We start from the raw sequence: 14,784 nt of genomic DNA on the forward strand, positions 1-14,784 counted from the left end.
GATTAAAGCCATACTTTTGTTCAGCAACTCGTCTCGTGTTCAATTGATGGTACATCAGGGTGGAGGTGTGGGCTTAAGTGGGGCGCTCATTCCAAGGGCCGGTGGTGACTCAATGGGCAAAATGGCCTCCTTCTGCACTGTAAATTCTGAGTGCAGTAAACCACCCCGAAGCAGTTCACTGGATCTTTATAAAATGAGAATTAACACCACGCCCACATTAAGAGATATTAAGGGAGATAGTCAAAAGGTTGGTCAAATTGGTGGGTTTTAAGGAGTGTCTTCAAGGAGGTAAGTGGGGGGGTGGTGAATTGAAGGGTTTTAGGACCTCGGTAGTTCCAGGCATGACCACCAATGCTGGAATAACAAAAATTGGGGATTCTAAAAAGATCAGAATTAGCGGATTTTCCCAATCACTGGATGTCTCAAAGCTCTTATAGCCAATGAAGTAGAGTTTTTGAAATGTTTTCATTGTGGTAATGTAGGAAACACAGCAGCCAATCTGTCTACAGCAAGATCCCACCCACAGTCTTGTGGAGATGACCAGATCATCTGGTTTGTGTGATGTTGATGGAAGGATAAATATTAGCCGCATGGCACCAGGGTGAACTCTCCGACTCCTCTTCAAAATAACCTCGGGGGATTATTAACATCTGCCCGAGTGGGCAGGCAGGACTTCAATCTAGCATCTCATCTGAAAGTCAGCACCTCTGACAGTACAGCATTCCCTCAACTCTGCACTGGATTGTCAACCTTGAATTTGTGTTTCAGAACTAGAAGGGGATTTGAACCCAGAAGCTTATGATTTAGATGCAAGGGTGCTGTCAACTGAGGGCTGGAGGAGATTGCAGAGATCTGGGGCAGGATTCTCCATTGCCCGACGCCGATATCGTAATCGGCAATTGGGCAGAGAATCTCTTCCAACACCCAAATCGGGGGCGGCGCCGGTTTGACGCTGGTTTTCGAGTCCCCACCTCCTCCAAATTGGCATCATCACGTCACACGGCGCACACCATTAGAACGGCATTGACACGTCATCAAAAGGCCCCCACTTGCAGCATGGAGGCACAGTAAGTTAGCCCTGCAGCTTCACGGCGCCAAGGTCCCAGGTTCGATCCCGGCTCTGGGTCACTGCCCGTGTGGAGTTTGCACATTTGCCCCGTGTTTGCGTGGGTTTCGCCCCCACAACCCAAAGACGTGCAGGGTAGGTGGATTGGCCATGCTAAATTGCACCTTTAATTGGAAAAAATGAATTGGGTACACTAAATTTATAAAACAAAACGCCCTCCCTGATGGGCTGAGTTCCGGCCCGCATGGTTGACATGTGGTCTGAGCAGTCGGGAAGCCGGCCTGGCGGCCGCGGACTGTGGGATCAGTGCCGCCACAGTTGGCCTGGAGCCGTGCCACTGGCCAGGTAGCTTCTGCGAGGGCTGAAGGAACTGGTGGGAGGGCCATATTTGGCAGGTCGCTTCCACGCACGGGCGGCGCCATGTTTTATGGTGCGACCGCTGCAGGTCATCACCGTGCACATACGCGGCCATGGACCCGGCCATTCGCCGTCCATTTTTGGCACGGGAGCCGAGAGTTTTACCCAGCGTGGCTGCTAGCCCCTCACCAGTCCAAGAATTGGTGAGGGTTCAGCGCCAATTTTGCCGTCGTGAAACGTCCAGGAATTCTCCAATTCAGCCGGCACTTGGCCGCTGAAACGGAGAAACCAGCCCAGGGACTACAGCACACAGCATATTCACACTTATTTACAATTATGGATTTAATCTAATGTGAAATTATTGTTGTTATGTTTATCAAAGCTCAGGCAGGATCCCAAACACAAGTAATGAGGTGAATGAGACATTCTGGTGAAAGGTCACTGACCTGCAAACTTAACTCAGTTTCTCTCTCTGCAGATGCTGCCTTACTTGCTGAGTATTTCCAGCATTTTCTGTTTGTATTTCAGATTTCCAGGGTGGTGAATGTATTCACCAGGAGATGTGGTGCCTGTGTAACCGTTAACCTTTAAGGATTGAACTGGAACCCCGCTGGGCTCCGCCTCTGGCTCCGCCCCCCCGGGACGGTATATAGTCCTGCGCCCAGTGGGTGGCGCTCATTTGTACAGAAGTCACTGGCAGGCTTGTTCTTTGTGTAATAAAGCCTTTGTTCACTTGTTCATATGGTCTCGCTGTGAATTGATGGTATATCAATTTATTACACAAACGTCACTATGGACGCCGCTCTCAAGCCAGAAAAACCTGACTTAGATGCCCGTGCCTCAGAAGCCAAGGGGATCTTCTCTCACTGGCTCCGCTGCTTCGAGGCCTACCATGGCTCCTCTGAAGCGCCTATCCCCGAAGCTCGCAAGTTGCACCTCCTCCACGCCCGGGTGAGCCATCGAATTTCAGTTTTGATCAAAAAGGCGGCCACGCACGAGGCAGCGGTCGCGATTCTGAAGAAGCGCTTCATCAAGCCTATAAACGAGGTGTTCGCACGGCATCTGCTCACTACCCGCCGGCAGCACGCAGGAGAATCTCTGGACAAATATCTGGAAAACCTGACTCTACTCGCCAGAAACTGTAATTATCAAGACGTGACGGCTGAGGAGCACATGAAGCTGCAGATCCGGGACACCTATGTGGCTGGGGTTCACTCTAATTACATCAGGCAGCGACTGCTGGAAAATGGGGCTACCGACCTGCAGGACAAGGTAAAACTACCAGAGCCTCAACGCGTTCCCTGCAGACACCAGCGAGCCCCACATGGGCCCTGCCGACGCGGATGTCGCCAGACCCGGCCATGCCACAGGCCTGTGCCACACGGCTGCCCGCGCAGACCAGGGGACCGTCGTGCTACTTCTGCGGCCAGGGCCAACACACACGGCAGCGTTGCCCAGCCCGCTCCGCGACATGCAGCGACTGCGACAAAAAGAGTCACTTTGCCAGAGTCTGTATGGCCAGATCGAAAGCACAGAAACCGAAAGCTCCTCAGGCCCAACCCATGGACTCACAGGCCCACAGACCCCGTAATGCAGCTGCGTGCCTGCCGGAAACGCCCCCTTCAGATGCATCATCAGCCACGTGTAACTCGTGGGGGCGGCCATCTTCAGTTCAATTCGGCACGAGCGACCGCCATTGTGGGGGCCGCCATTTTATGACCCAGATTCCTCCCACTACACTGATTACTCGCAGCTCGGCACCGTCTCCCTCGACCAGTCGCAGCTGAAGCACATGAGGAGTTCCATAATGGTCGTCCGGGTCAACGGGCACGAGACCCCCTGTCTCTTCGACTCCGGGAACACGGAGAGCTTTGTACACCCCAAAACGGTGAGGCGCAGCTCCCTGCGCATCTACCCCGCATCTCAAACATTCTCCCTTGCCTCTGGATCCCATTTGGTACAGATCGGGGGTACTGTGTCGCAAACTTTGCGATACAGGGCGCTGGGTGTGCCCTTTTAAAGCTGTATGTCCTCCCTCACCTCTGCGCCCCTCTGCTGCTTGGGCTAGACGTCCAATGCAGTCACCGAAGCCAGACCCCGAAGTTCGGCGGACTCTTACCGCCACCCCCCCCACGGTATGTAGCCTCGCGACTCTTACGGTCGCCCTCCCCTCGCTCTTCGCGAATCTAACCCCCAACTGTAAGTCCATCGCCACCAGGAACAGGCGGTACAGTGCACAAGATATGACTTTCATCAAGTCAGAGGTCCAGCGACTCTTGAGAGAGGGGGTCATCGAGGTCAGCAACAGCCCCTGGAGAGCTCAAGTGGTGGTTGTCAGGACTGGGGAAAAGAACCGGAAGGTGGTGGACTACAACAAGACCATTAACCGGTTCATGCAACTGGATGCGTACCTCCTCCCCCGCATTGCAGAGATGGTCAACCAGATCACGCAATACCGGGTTTTCTCTACGGTGGATCTGAAGTCTGCCTACCGCCAGCTCCTGATCCGCCCAGAAGATCGCCACTACACGGCTTTTGAAGCAGCCAGCCAACTCTTCCACTTCCTCAGGGTCCCTTTCGGCGTCACCAATGGGGTCTCGGTCTTCCAAAGAACGATGGACCGAATGGTAGAACAGTACGGGCTGCGGGCTATATACCCTTACTTGGACAATGTCACGATCTGCGGCCATGACCAGCAGGACCACAACGCCAGCCTTAAGAAGTTCCTCCAATAATAGGGAGAAGTGTGTTTTCCGCACAACCCGGCTAGCTATACTCGGCTATGTTGTGGAAAACGGAGTCCTGGGGCCCGACTCCGACCGCATGCGCCCCCTCATGGAACTTCCCCTTCCCCACAGCCTCCAGGCCCTCAAACGATGCCTGAGGCTTTTCTCATACTACGCCCAGTGGGTCCCTAACTACGCGGACAAAGCCCGCCCACTTATTAAGACCACTACGTTTCCCATGACGGCTGAGGCCCGCTCGGCCTTCAGCCGCATCAAGGCCGATATCACTAAGGCCGCCATGCACGGGGTGGATGAGTCCATCCCTTTTCAGGTAGAGAGCGATGCGTCAGACGTCGCCCTGGCTGCTACCCTCAACTAGGCGGGCAGGCCCATAGCCTTCTTCTATAGAACCCTCAATACTTCCGAGATTTGACACTCCTCTGTCGAGAAGGAGGTGCAAGCCATTGTGGAAGCTGTGCGGCATTGGAGGCACTGCCTAGCCGGTAAGATGTTCACCCTCGTCACCGACCAACGGTCGGTAGCCTTTATGTTTGACAATGCACAGCGGGGCAGGATTAAAATGTAAAGATCTTGAGGTGGAGGATCGAACTCTCCACCTACACTTACGATATTAAGTATCATCCTGCGGAACTCAACGAGCCCTCAGATGCCCTGTCCCGCGGTACTTGCGCCAGCGCGCAGGAGGACCGACTGCGGGCTCTCCACAACGACCTCTGCCACCCAGGGGTCACCCATCTTGTCCATTATATTAAGGCCCCCAACCTGCCCTACTCCACCGAGGAGGTTGGAGTCATGACCAGGGATTGCCATGTCTGCGCGGAGTGCAAACCACACTTCTATCGGCCAGACAATGCCCATCTGGTAAAGGCCTCCCGGCTCTTTGAGCGTCTCCGTATCGACTTCAAGGGGTCACTCCTGTCCACCAACCGCAATCTGTACTTCCTGACTATCATTGACGAGTATTCCCGCTTCCCTTTCGCTGTCCTTTGCCCTGGCCTGACCTCGGCCACAGTAATAACGTCCCTGCACAGCATCTTCACACTGTTCGGTTCCCCAGAATACATCCACAGTGACCGTGGCACATCGTTTATGAGCGATGAGCTGCGTCAGTACCTGCTCGGTAAGGGCATCGTCTCGAGAAGGACTACCAGCTACAACCCGCAGGGCAACGTGCAGGTAGAGAGGGAGAACGCGACGGAGTCACCATCATCTACGACGTCCGTGCCCGTCGCACCGCCAGAGCTGAGGAGGTCTAAAAGGACGATCCGGCCTCTGGATAGACTGGACATTTGACCCACGTCACCCCCGCCGGACTTGGTGTTTTTTTTTTAAACAGGGGATGAATGTATTCACCAGGAGATGTGGTGCCTGTGTAACCTTTAATCTTTAAGGATTGAGCTGGAACCCCGGTGGGCTCCGCCTCTGCCCCCCGGGACGGTAGATAGTCCTGCGCCCAGTGGGTGGTGCTCATTTGTACAGAAGTCACTGGCAGGCTAGTTCTTTGTGTAATAAAGCCTTCATTTACTTGTTCATATGGTCTCACTGTGAATTGATGGTATATCATCCAGTATCTGCAATATTTTGATTTTGTATTAAAGCAGACACTGAATTGGAACAGATAGCTAACAAGTTTAGCCATGAATCCCCACAAAGTTATTATCAGTTTCTATTCCACCTTTGGGCTCACTGCAGTTGCTCCGATATTGAATGTATAAAGGCAGATTTTGCTGTGTAGGGTGTAAGGGCAGGCATGTATAGTGATGTTTAGAAATTTAGAAATTAACACAAGGAAAGTTGAACATTGTAACATCTCACTGGTATTAAATGTAAGAAACTTATTGACCTCTTTGTCTCTAACATCTGAGCTCCCTGCTCTACTGCCTCTATCCCCACTGCTCTTTTTATCGCTTTTTAAAAATTAATTGACGGGATGTTGGCATTGCTGGCTCGGCCAGCATTTATTCTCCATCCCCAATTGCCCTTTGAGAAGATGGTGCTGAGCTGCCTTTTGAACCACTATAGTCTGTCTGGTGTAGGTATACCCACAGTGTGGTTAGTGAGCGAGATCCAGGATTTTGACCCAGCGATAGTAAAAGAACAACCAATATATTTCCAAGTCAGAATAGTGAGTGACTTGGAAGGGAACTTCCAGGTTCCCATGTATCTGCTGTCATTGTCCTTCTGGATGGTAGTGGTTGTGGGTTTGGAAGGTGTTGCCTAAGGAACCTTGGTGAGTTACTGCAAAGAATGCATCTTGTAGATGGTATACATCGCTGCCCGTGTGTGTCGGTGATGGAGGGAGCGAATATTTATGTCAATCAAGTGGACTGCTTTGTTCTGGATGGAGTCAAGCTTCTTGAATGTTGTTGGAGCTGCGCTCATCAAGACAAGTGGAGAGTCTGGACAGAAGGATCTGGAAGTCTTTGTTCATGAATCATAGAGAGTCTGTATGCAGGTACAGCATGTAATTAAAGGCAAATAGAATGTTAGCGATTATTGCAAAAGGACAGGAGTATAAAAGTCGAGAAGTGTTGTTGCAATTGTATAGGGTGTTGGTGAGACCACATCTGGAGTATTGTGTCCAGTTATTTGAGGAAGGATGTGGTGGCATTGAAGGCAGTTCAGGGGAGGTTCACCAGATTGATTCCGGGGATGAAAGAATTGACATACGAGGAGAGATTAAACAGTTTATAATAATATAATAATCTTTATTGTTACAAGTAGGCTTACATTAACACTGCAATAAAGTTACTGTTAAAAGCCCCTTGTTGCCGCTTTCCGGGGTCTGTTCGGGTACACAGAGGGAGAAATCAGAATGTGCAAATTACCTGACAGCACGTCTTTCAGGACTTGTGGGAGGAAACCGGAGCACCTGGAGGAAACCCACACAGACACAAGGAGAACATGCAGATTCCACACAGACAGTGACCCAAGCAGGGAATCAAACCTACGACCCTGGAGCTGTGAAGCAACAGTAATGACCACTGTGCTACTGTGCTGCCCCAGTTTGGGCTTATACTTGCTGGAGTTTAGGAGGATGAGAGGGGATCTGATCGAGATGTATAAAATACTAAAAGGGAATGATACAGTAAACGTAGACCAAATGTTCCTCCTTGTGGGGCAATCTAGGAGAGGTCACGGATATAGGTTGAGAGGCAGTGGGCGTGATTCTCCCAACGGGAGACTGAGTGCTGACGCCGGAGTGAAACCTGGCGACGGAGGCCACTCCTCTCCCCCTATTCCCCCCCCCCCCCCCCCGCAGGGCTAGGAGCGACGGGCGCCCGACCTTGACGCTTGGGCCGGTGACATCAGCCACGCATGCGCAGGTTGGCCGGCTCTAACCCACGCATGCGCGGTTGCCGTCTTCCCCTCTGCTGCCCCGCAAGACATGGCGGCTTGATCTTGCGGGGCGGCAGAGGGAAAAGAGTGCATCGTTTACAGACGTCGGCCCGACGATCGGTGGGCACCGATCGCGGGCCAGACATCTGCTGAGCACGCCCGTGGTTCTCGATCCTCCCTCCGCCCCCCCCACAGGCTCCACACTCACCTGTCGCGCGCTGTTCACGCCGGCAGCGAGCAGGTGTGGTTGGCGCCGGCGTGAACCGGTCGGGTTCGGCAGGCCGCTCGGCCCATACGGGCCGGAGAATCGGCGGTCGCCGTGAGAAACGGCGAGCGGCGATTCTCTGAGCGGCCTGTCGAAAAACGCAACACGCCATTTTTTGGGGGGTGGGAGAATCGCGGTGGGTGCCAGGGCGGCGTGACGTGATTCACCCGGCCCTCCCGCGATTCTCCCACCTGGCGTGGGGTGCGGAGAATCGTGCCCAGTAGATTTAGAAGTGAGAGGGGGAGGAACTACTTCTCCCAGAGGGTGGTGAATTTGTGGACCTTGCTGCCTATAGTGCAGTGGAATCTGAGTCATTAAATGGTTTCAAGAAAGAGATAGATATATTTCTGATTTTAAAAATGGGTTAGAGGGATATGGTGAATAGGTAGGGAGGTGGATTTGAGACCAGGAAGAGATCAGCCATGAGCTAACTGAATGGCAGAGCATGCTGAATTGCCTATTTATGCTCCTAATTCCTAAGTTCATACGAGGGTATTCCATCACACTGCTGTCTTGTGCCTTGTAGATGGTGAACAGGCTCTGGGGAGTCAGGAGATGAGTTACTCTCTGCAGGAATCCCAGTCTCTGGCCTGGTCTTGTAGGCACAATATTTATATGGCTGGTCCAGTTCAGTTTTTACATTCCATACGAGTCATCTGGCAATATTCTTTGTTTAAACAGCACACAGCAGCACATGGCATAGAGCTAAGCTCTCCACCCATCAATTTATTTTCACAAGTGTCTTGTTTTAAACATAAAGCTACAGCTGGGGAATAACTTAAACATGTGCCATGCATAGTGGATCATTTTCCTTGCAATGAAGGAAAATTCCTCCACTCACACCTTTGGGACTCAGAGCTGTTCCATACTTGCCAAACATCCAGTTCCTCCCTCTTTGCTGTAACATCTGTTGTTATTTAATTCAACTTCAGCTGTAAAATGAAAGAATAAGATACATCCTACGGTGCTGCACTACATTGTCATCAACAACAACTTGCATGTATTTAGTACCCTGCACATAGTAAAATGTCCCAATTAAGACACTTCAAAGGAGCATTATAAAACAAAATACAACACCAAGTTATACAAGGAGATATTGGATCAGATAACCAAAACCTTGGTCAAAGCAGTAGGTTTTTAGAAAAAGAGATGGGAGAAGTTTAAGGAGGGAATTCCTGAGTGAAAGGACTAAAATCAGGGAATTAGAGGAACAGAGATATTTCGGAGGGGTGGAGGAGATTGAAGAGACCTGCCTCCCATCCATTAACTTAATCTACACCTCCCACTGCCTGGGGAAAGCGGGCAGCATAATCAAAAAGTCCTCCCACCCGGCTTACTCACTCATCCAACAGTAACTTCATTTGAAGCCTACTTGTGACAATAAGCAATTTTCATTTTATTTCTTTCATCGGGCAGGAGATACAGAAGTCTGAGAACACGCACAAACTGACTCAAAAACAGCTTCTTCCCCACTGTCACCAGACCCCTAAATGACCCTCTTATGGACTGACCTGATTAACACTACACCCTGTATGCTTCATCCGATGCCAGTGCTTATGTAGTTACATTGTGTACCTTGTGTTGCCTGATTATGGAGTTTCTTTTATTTCCTTTTCATTTCATGTACTTAATGATCTGTTGAGCTGCTTGCAGAAAAATACTTTTCACTGTACCTCGGTACACGTGACAATAAACAAATCCAATACAATCCAGATAGGGAGGGGCAGGGTCATGGAGGCATTGGAAATCAAGGGTGGGAATTTTAATTGTTTAGCTGGGAGCTAATGGTGGCCAGTGAGCACAGGGGTGAGAGGGGGATAGGGTGGTACAAGTTAAGAGACGGGCAGTCAAGTTTTGGAAGACCACAAGTTTATAGAGGTTAGAATATGGAAGAACAGTCAGGGGTGTGTTGGAACACTCGAGTCTAGAGGCAGTGAAAGCACAAGTGAGGGTTTCAGCAGCAGATGAACTGAGACAAGGGCAAAGCTGGGCGATGTTACAGAGGTGGAACTGCGCAGTATTAAGAGATGGCACAAATATGAAGCCGGAGGCTTACCTTGGAGTCCACGGTTGTGAACTGCCTGCTTTGACTTGAGACTTTTTCCTGAGGGGTGAAGACGATAGCTAGAGAACAGAGTTTGGAGTGAGGACTCCAAGGAGTCAGTCTTTCCAATCCTTAATTAGAAGAGATTTCTGCTCATCCCCCACTGGGTGTTGTGCAGGAAGTCTGATAAGAGTGGAAGAATTGAGGGAGATCATGGTGGTGGTGAGCCGAGTGTTGTCAGTGTACATGTGAAAATGAATATAGCACTTTCAAAGGATATCATCGAGGGGCAGCGTGTAGACAAGAAATAGGAGGGGGAGGGGGGCAAGTTTACATTCTTGGGGGATACCAGAGGTGACAGAACAGAAGCTGGAAGAGGAGACAGTGCAGCTCACACTATTTTGATTCAAGTTAGAGAGGAGTTGGGCGATCTCTCAAAACAAAATTTAGAGTGCCCAATTCTTTTTTTCCTAATTAAGGGCAATTTAGCGTGGCCAATCCACCTACCCTGCACGTCTTTGGGTTATGGGAATGAGACCCCAGGCAGACACGGGGAGAATGTGTAAACTCCACACGGGCAGTGACCTGGGTCCGGGATCGAAACCGGTTCCTCAGTGTCGTGAGGCAGCAGTGCTAAACACTGCGCCATCCTGCCGCCCGATAGATCAGAAATAATCTTGTTTCTGAAAATGTCGAATTGTGTTATCAACAAATGTATGGTGTTCAGGAAAACAAACTAAGCAAAGTAACGTCTGAGTGAGCTTGGCCTAGAACAGGCATCGCTTTAAAATAAGCCCCAAATTGTATCATTGTACACTATGTATTAACATACCTGCAAAGTGCATTACATGTTTTATTTTGGAATGAGGTTTTGTTTTGAAAGTTAGTGAATGACACTAGATCTTAAGGACAATTATATACTTAAAATAATGTGATCTGAGGTCCAAACTAAAAGCTCCTCTCGTGTGTCAGGGTGAAGCATTGAAAGGGAGGTGTTAGACTAACACACCATTAAATCCAGCATCATTCACTTCAACCCTGCCCCTAGGCATAGCTGGCACTTCCTTAAACAGTGCACGTCGAATAGCTGAGGTTTAATGATGGGTCACAAACAAAGAGTTGTGACATTAATAAGCTGTGGGTGAAGCTTTCCTGAACAAGAACCCAAGATGTTTAGTGCAAAATGATTGCATGATTGATGGATGCTGGAAATTCCTCCAATTCAGGAGCAAAGAACTCATTCACTTTGCTTGATACTTAAACCAACACTTCTTTAATAATAATTATTATTATTATTGTCACAAGTAGACTTATATTAACACTGCAATGAAGTTACTGTAAAAATCCCCTCGTCGCCACACTCCGGCGCCTGTTTGGCTACACTGAGGGAGAATTCAGAATGTCCAATTCACCTAACAAGCACTCTTTTGGATTTTGTTTATTGTCACGTGTACCGAGGTACAGTGAAAAGTATTTTTCTGCAAGTTGCTCAAAGATCATTATGTACATGAAAATAAAATAAAAGAAATACATAATAGGGCAACACAAGGTACACAATGTAACTACATAACACTGGCATAGGGTGAAGCTCCAGGGGTGTAGTATTAATCAGGTCAGTCCATAGAGTCTGGTAACAGCAGGGAAGAAACTATTTTTGAGTCTGTTCGTGCAAATTCTCAGACTTTTGTAAATCCTACCCGCTGGAAGAAGTTGTAAGAGTGAGTAAACCGGATTTAGGACTTGTGAGATGAAACCAAAGCACCCAGAGGAAACCCATGCAGGCACGGGGAGAAAATGCAGCTCTATACAGTGACCCAAGCTGGGAATCGAACCAGGGTCCCTGGCGCTGTGAAGCAATAGTGCTAACCACTGTGCTACCATGCCGCCTTAGCCTCAGTGGCAGCTTATGCTGTGGCCCTGGTTCTTGAACCAGCACTTTTACTTGTCAGGAAAATGCTCATTTTTAGAAAGATTTTCTTTGTCGATTTTGTTTGAAGATTGTGTTCATAGCGACACTCTACGAACACAATGTTGGAGGGCTGCGTTACATTCAGAACAATACTCCCATTTTTAAAAATGCACCTTACACCCGCAATGCTGCAGGCGCTCCCAATTTCTTAGAATCATGGAGGCCATTCAGCCCATCAAGTCTGTACCGACCCCCTGAAACAGCACTCTACCCAGGTCCACTCAAGACATATTCCAGGGAGAAGGGCGGTGATAAAATTAAAGCGATTAATATAGGAAGAGAAGAGGTTCCGAGTGGTCTGGCACACTTAAAAATAGACCAATCTCCAGGGTCAGATGAAATGCATCCCAGGCTGTTGAGTGAGGCAAGGGAGGAAATAACAGGAGAGGTGCCATAGGACTGGAGGATAGCCAATGTGATACCATTATTCAAGAAGGGAGGAAGGGATAAACTAGGAAACTACAGGCCAGTCAGTCTAACCTTAGTGGTGGGGAAACTATCGGAATCAATTCTGAGACAAAATTAGCCTGCATTTGGAGAGATAGGGATTAATCAAGAACAGCCAGCATGGTTTAGTTAAGGGAAGGTCACGTCTGACCACCTTGATTGAATTTTTCAAAGAGATGTCGAGGTGCGTAGATGATGGAAATGTATTTAACATCAATTTTGACTTCTGCCAAGGCTTTTGATAAGGTCCTACTTGGAGACTGATAGCAAAGATAAAAGCCCATGAAATTCAAGGAAATTTGGCAAATTGAATTTAGAATTGGCTGAGTGGCAGGAAGCAGATGATGGTTGAGCTGTGTTTTTCTGATGGGAACCCTGTGTCCAGTGGGGTCCTGCAGGGATCAGTGTCGGGCTCTTGGTGTTGGCTTTTATAAATGATTTTTTTTAAATTAAGGGTCAATTTAGCATGACTAATCCACCTACCCTGCACATCTTTGGGTTGTGGGGGTGAGACCTACACAGACACGGGGAGAACGTGCAAACACCACACAGTGACCTGGGCCCAGGATCGAACCCGGGTCCTCGACCCCATGAGGCAGCAGTCTCAACCATTGAGCCACCGTGCTGCTTTATATAAATTAATTAAATGAAGGTAGAAGGGTTGATCAGTCAGTTCGCAGACAATACAAAATTTTGTGGGGTGGCAAATAATGAGGCGGCTAGCCTTAGATTACAGAAGGATATAGACAGATGGGCTGATCAGAGTCAAATGGAATTCAATCCAGAGAGGTGTGCAGGCATGCACTTGAGCAGAACAAACAACGCAAGGGAATACATGATGTACAGCAGGACTTTGGGAAGCACTGAGGCTCAGAGGGACCTTGGTGTGCATGTACACCGGTCCCTTAAGGTAACAGAGCAGGTGGATACAGCGGTTAAGAAAACCTTTGCCTTTATTAACCAAGGCATAGAGTTTAGAAGTCAGGAGGTTATGCTGGAACTGTGTGCAGTTCTGGAATCCTCATTGTAGGAAGGGTGTAATAGCACTTGGAAAGGGGACATAGGATATTTACCATGGCTGGAGAGTTTGAGCTTTGAAAGACTGGGGTTGTTTTCCTTGGAGCAGAGCGGAGGAGAGGAGACTTGCGGGGGGGGGGGGGGGGGGGGAAGAGATTGAGATGTATAAAGTCATGAGCATAGATAGACAGGAGTTGCAGAGATTGATGACCAGGGGCATAGATTTACGGTAAGCAGCAGGAGGTTCAGAGAGGATTTGAGGAAAACCTTTTTCACCAGAGTGTGCTGGGAGTGTGGAACTGACTACCTGAAAGGGTGGAGGAGGTAGGGACAGCATGGTGGCACAGTGGCTAGCACTGCTACCTCACGGCACCGAGGTGCCAGGTTCGATCCCGGCCCTGGATCTCTGTCTGTGTGGAGTTTACACATTCTCCCCGTGTTTGCGTGGATTTCGCCCCTCACAACACAAAGATGTGCAGGGTAGGTGGATTGAGCACGCTAAATTGCCCCTTAATTGGAAAAAATTAAGTGGCTGATCTAAATTTATTTTAAAAAAAATAAAGGGTGCTGGAGGCAGAGAGACCTCCATAACCTTTAAGAAGTTTAGATGTGCACTTGCGATCCCAAGTCAATGGGCCAAGTGCTGAAAAATGGGATTAGAATAGTTAGGTGGTTGTGTTTGATTGGCGCAGTTGTGATGGGCCTTTCCTCTGCTATAGAACTCTAGGACACTCCCCGCCCACTCCACCCTATCCCCGTAACCTAACCTATACCTTCTGGACACTAATGGGTAATTTAGCCTGGTCAATCCACCTAATCTTGCACACCTTTGGACTGTGGGAGGAAACTGGAGCACCCGGAGGAAATCCACACAGACACGGGCAAAACGTACAAACTCCACAGTCACCCAAGGCCAGACTCGAACTCAGGTCCCTGCCGTTGAGGCAGCAGTGCTAATCACTGTGCCGCCTGAAAGTAGTGAAAGTAGAGTCTTTATTTTATTATTTCAGTAGATAAAGTGGACATTTCGTAGCTGTGGGACTGAGCAATGTTGTTTTTTGTTAATGATCCTGACTGCAGGTATCACTTACTGTATCAGTCGCAGTAATAACTATTGTTGTGATCTTCCAGATATTTACCAACATTAGCAGTCGAGCGGCAGCTCTCTAGCACAAGGGGGAAAGTCACCTGTAAAAGTTTATTACCCATTAATCTCCAGTGCCTTCCGTTGTTAATAGTTTTTCAGCAACCTGCTCACTGGGCTTGTCCTGAGGAAGTTGTAAAAAGTAAGTCATGCTGCAAAATGTAATGAGGAGCTTCCCAGCCGGAATGAAAGCAAGCTTCCCAGCCGGAATAGTCCCTCTGTAGGTCACCGCAGAGCCTGCGGGGGCAGCCCTGCTACTCATCAAGTCTGCCATACCACGCAGCTGGGGCTGTGTGTCAGTGCGATGTGACTGGAAATGGTCATCTCAAAAATACACAGAGCACCTCTGGTAACCCTTCTTGACAGCAGTGCATAGTTAAAATAGAGAA

Source organism: Scyliorhinus canicula, chromosome 2 (assembly GCF_902713615.1).
Source record: "Scyliorhinus canicula chromosome 2, sScyCan1.1, whole genome shotgun sequence".
Classification (NCBI taxonomy): domain Eukaryota; kingdom Metazoa; phylum Chordata; class Chondrichthyes; order Carcharhiniformes; family Scyliorhinidae; genus Scyliorhinus; species Scyliorhinus canicula.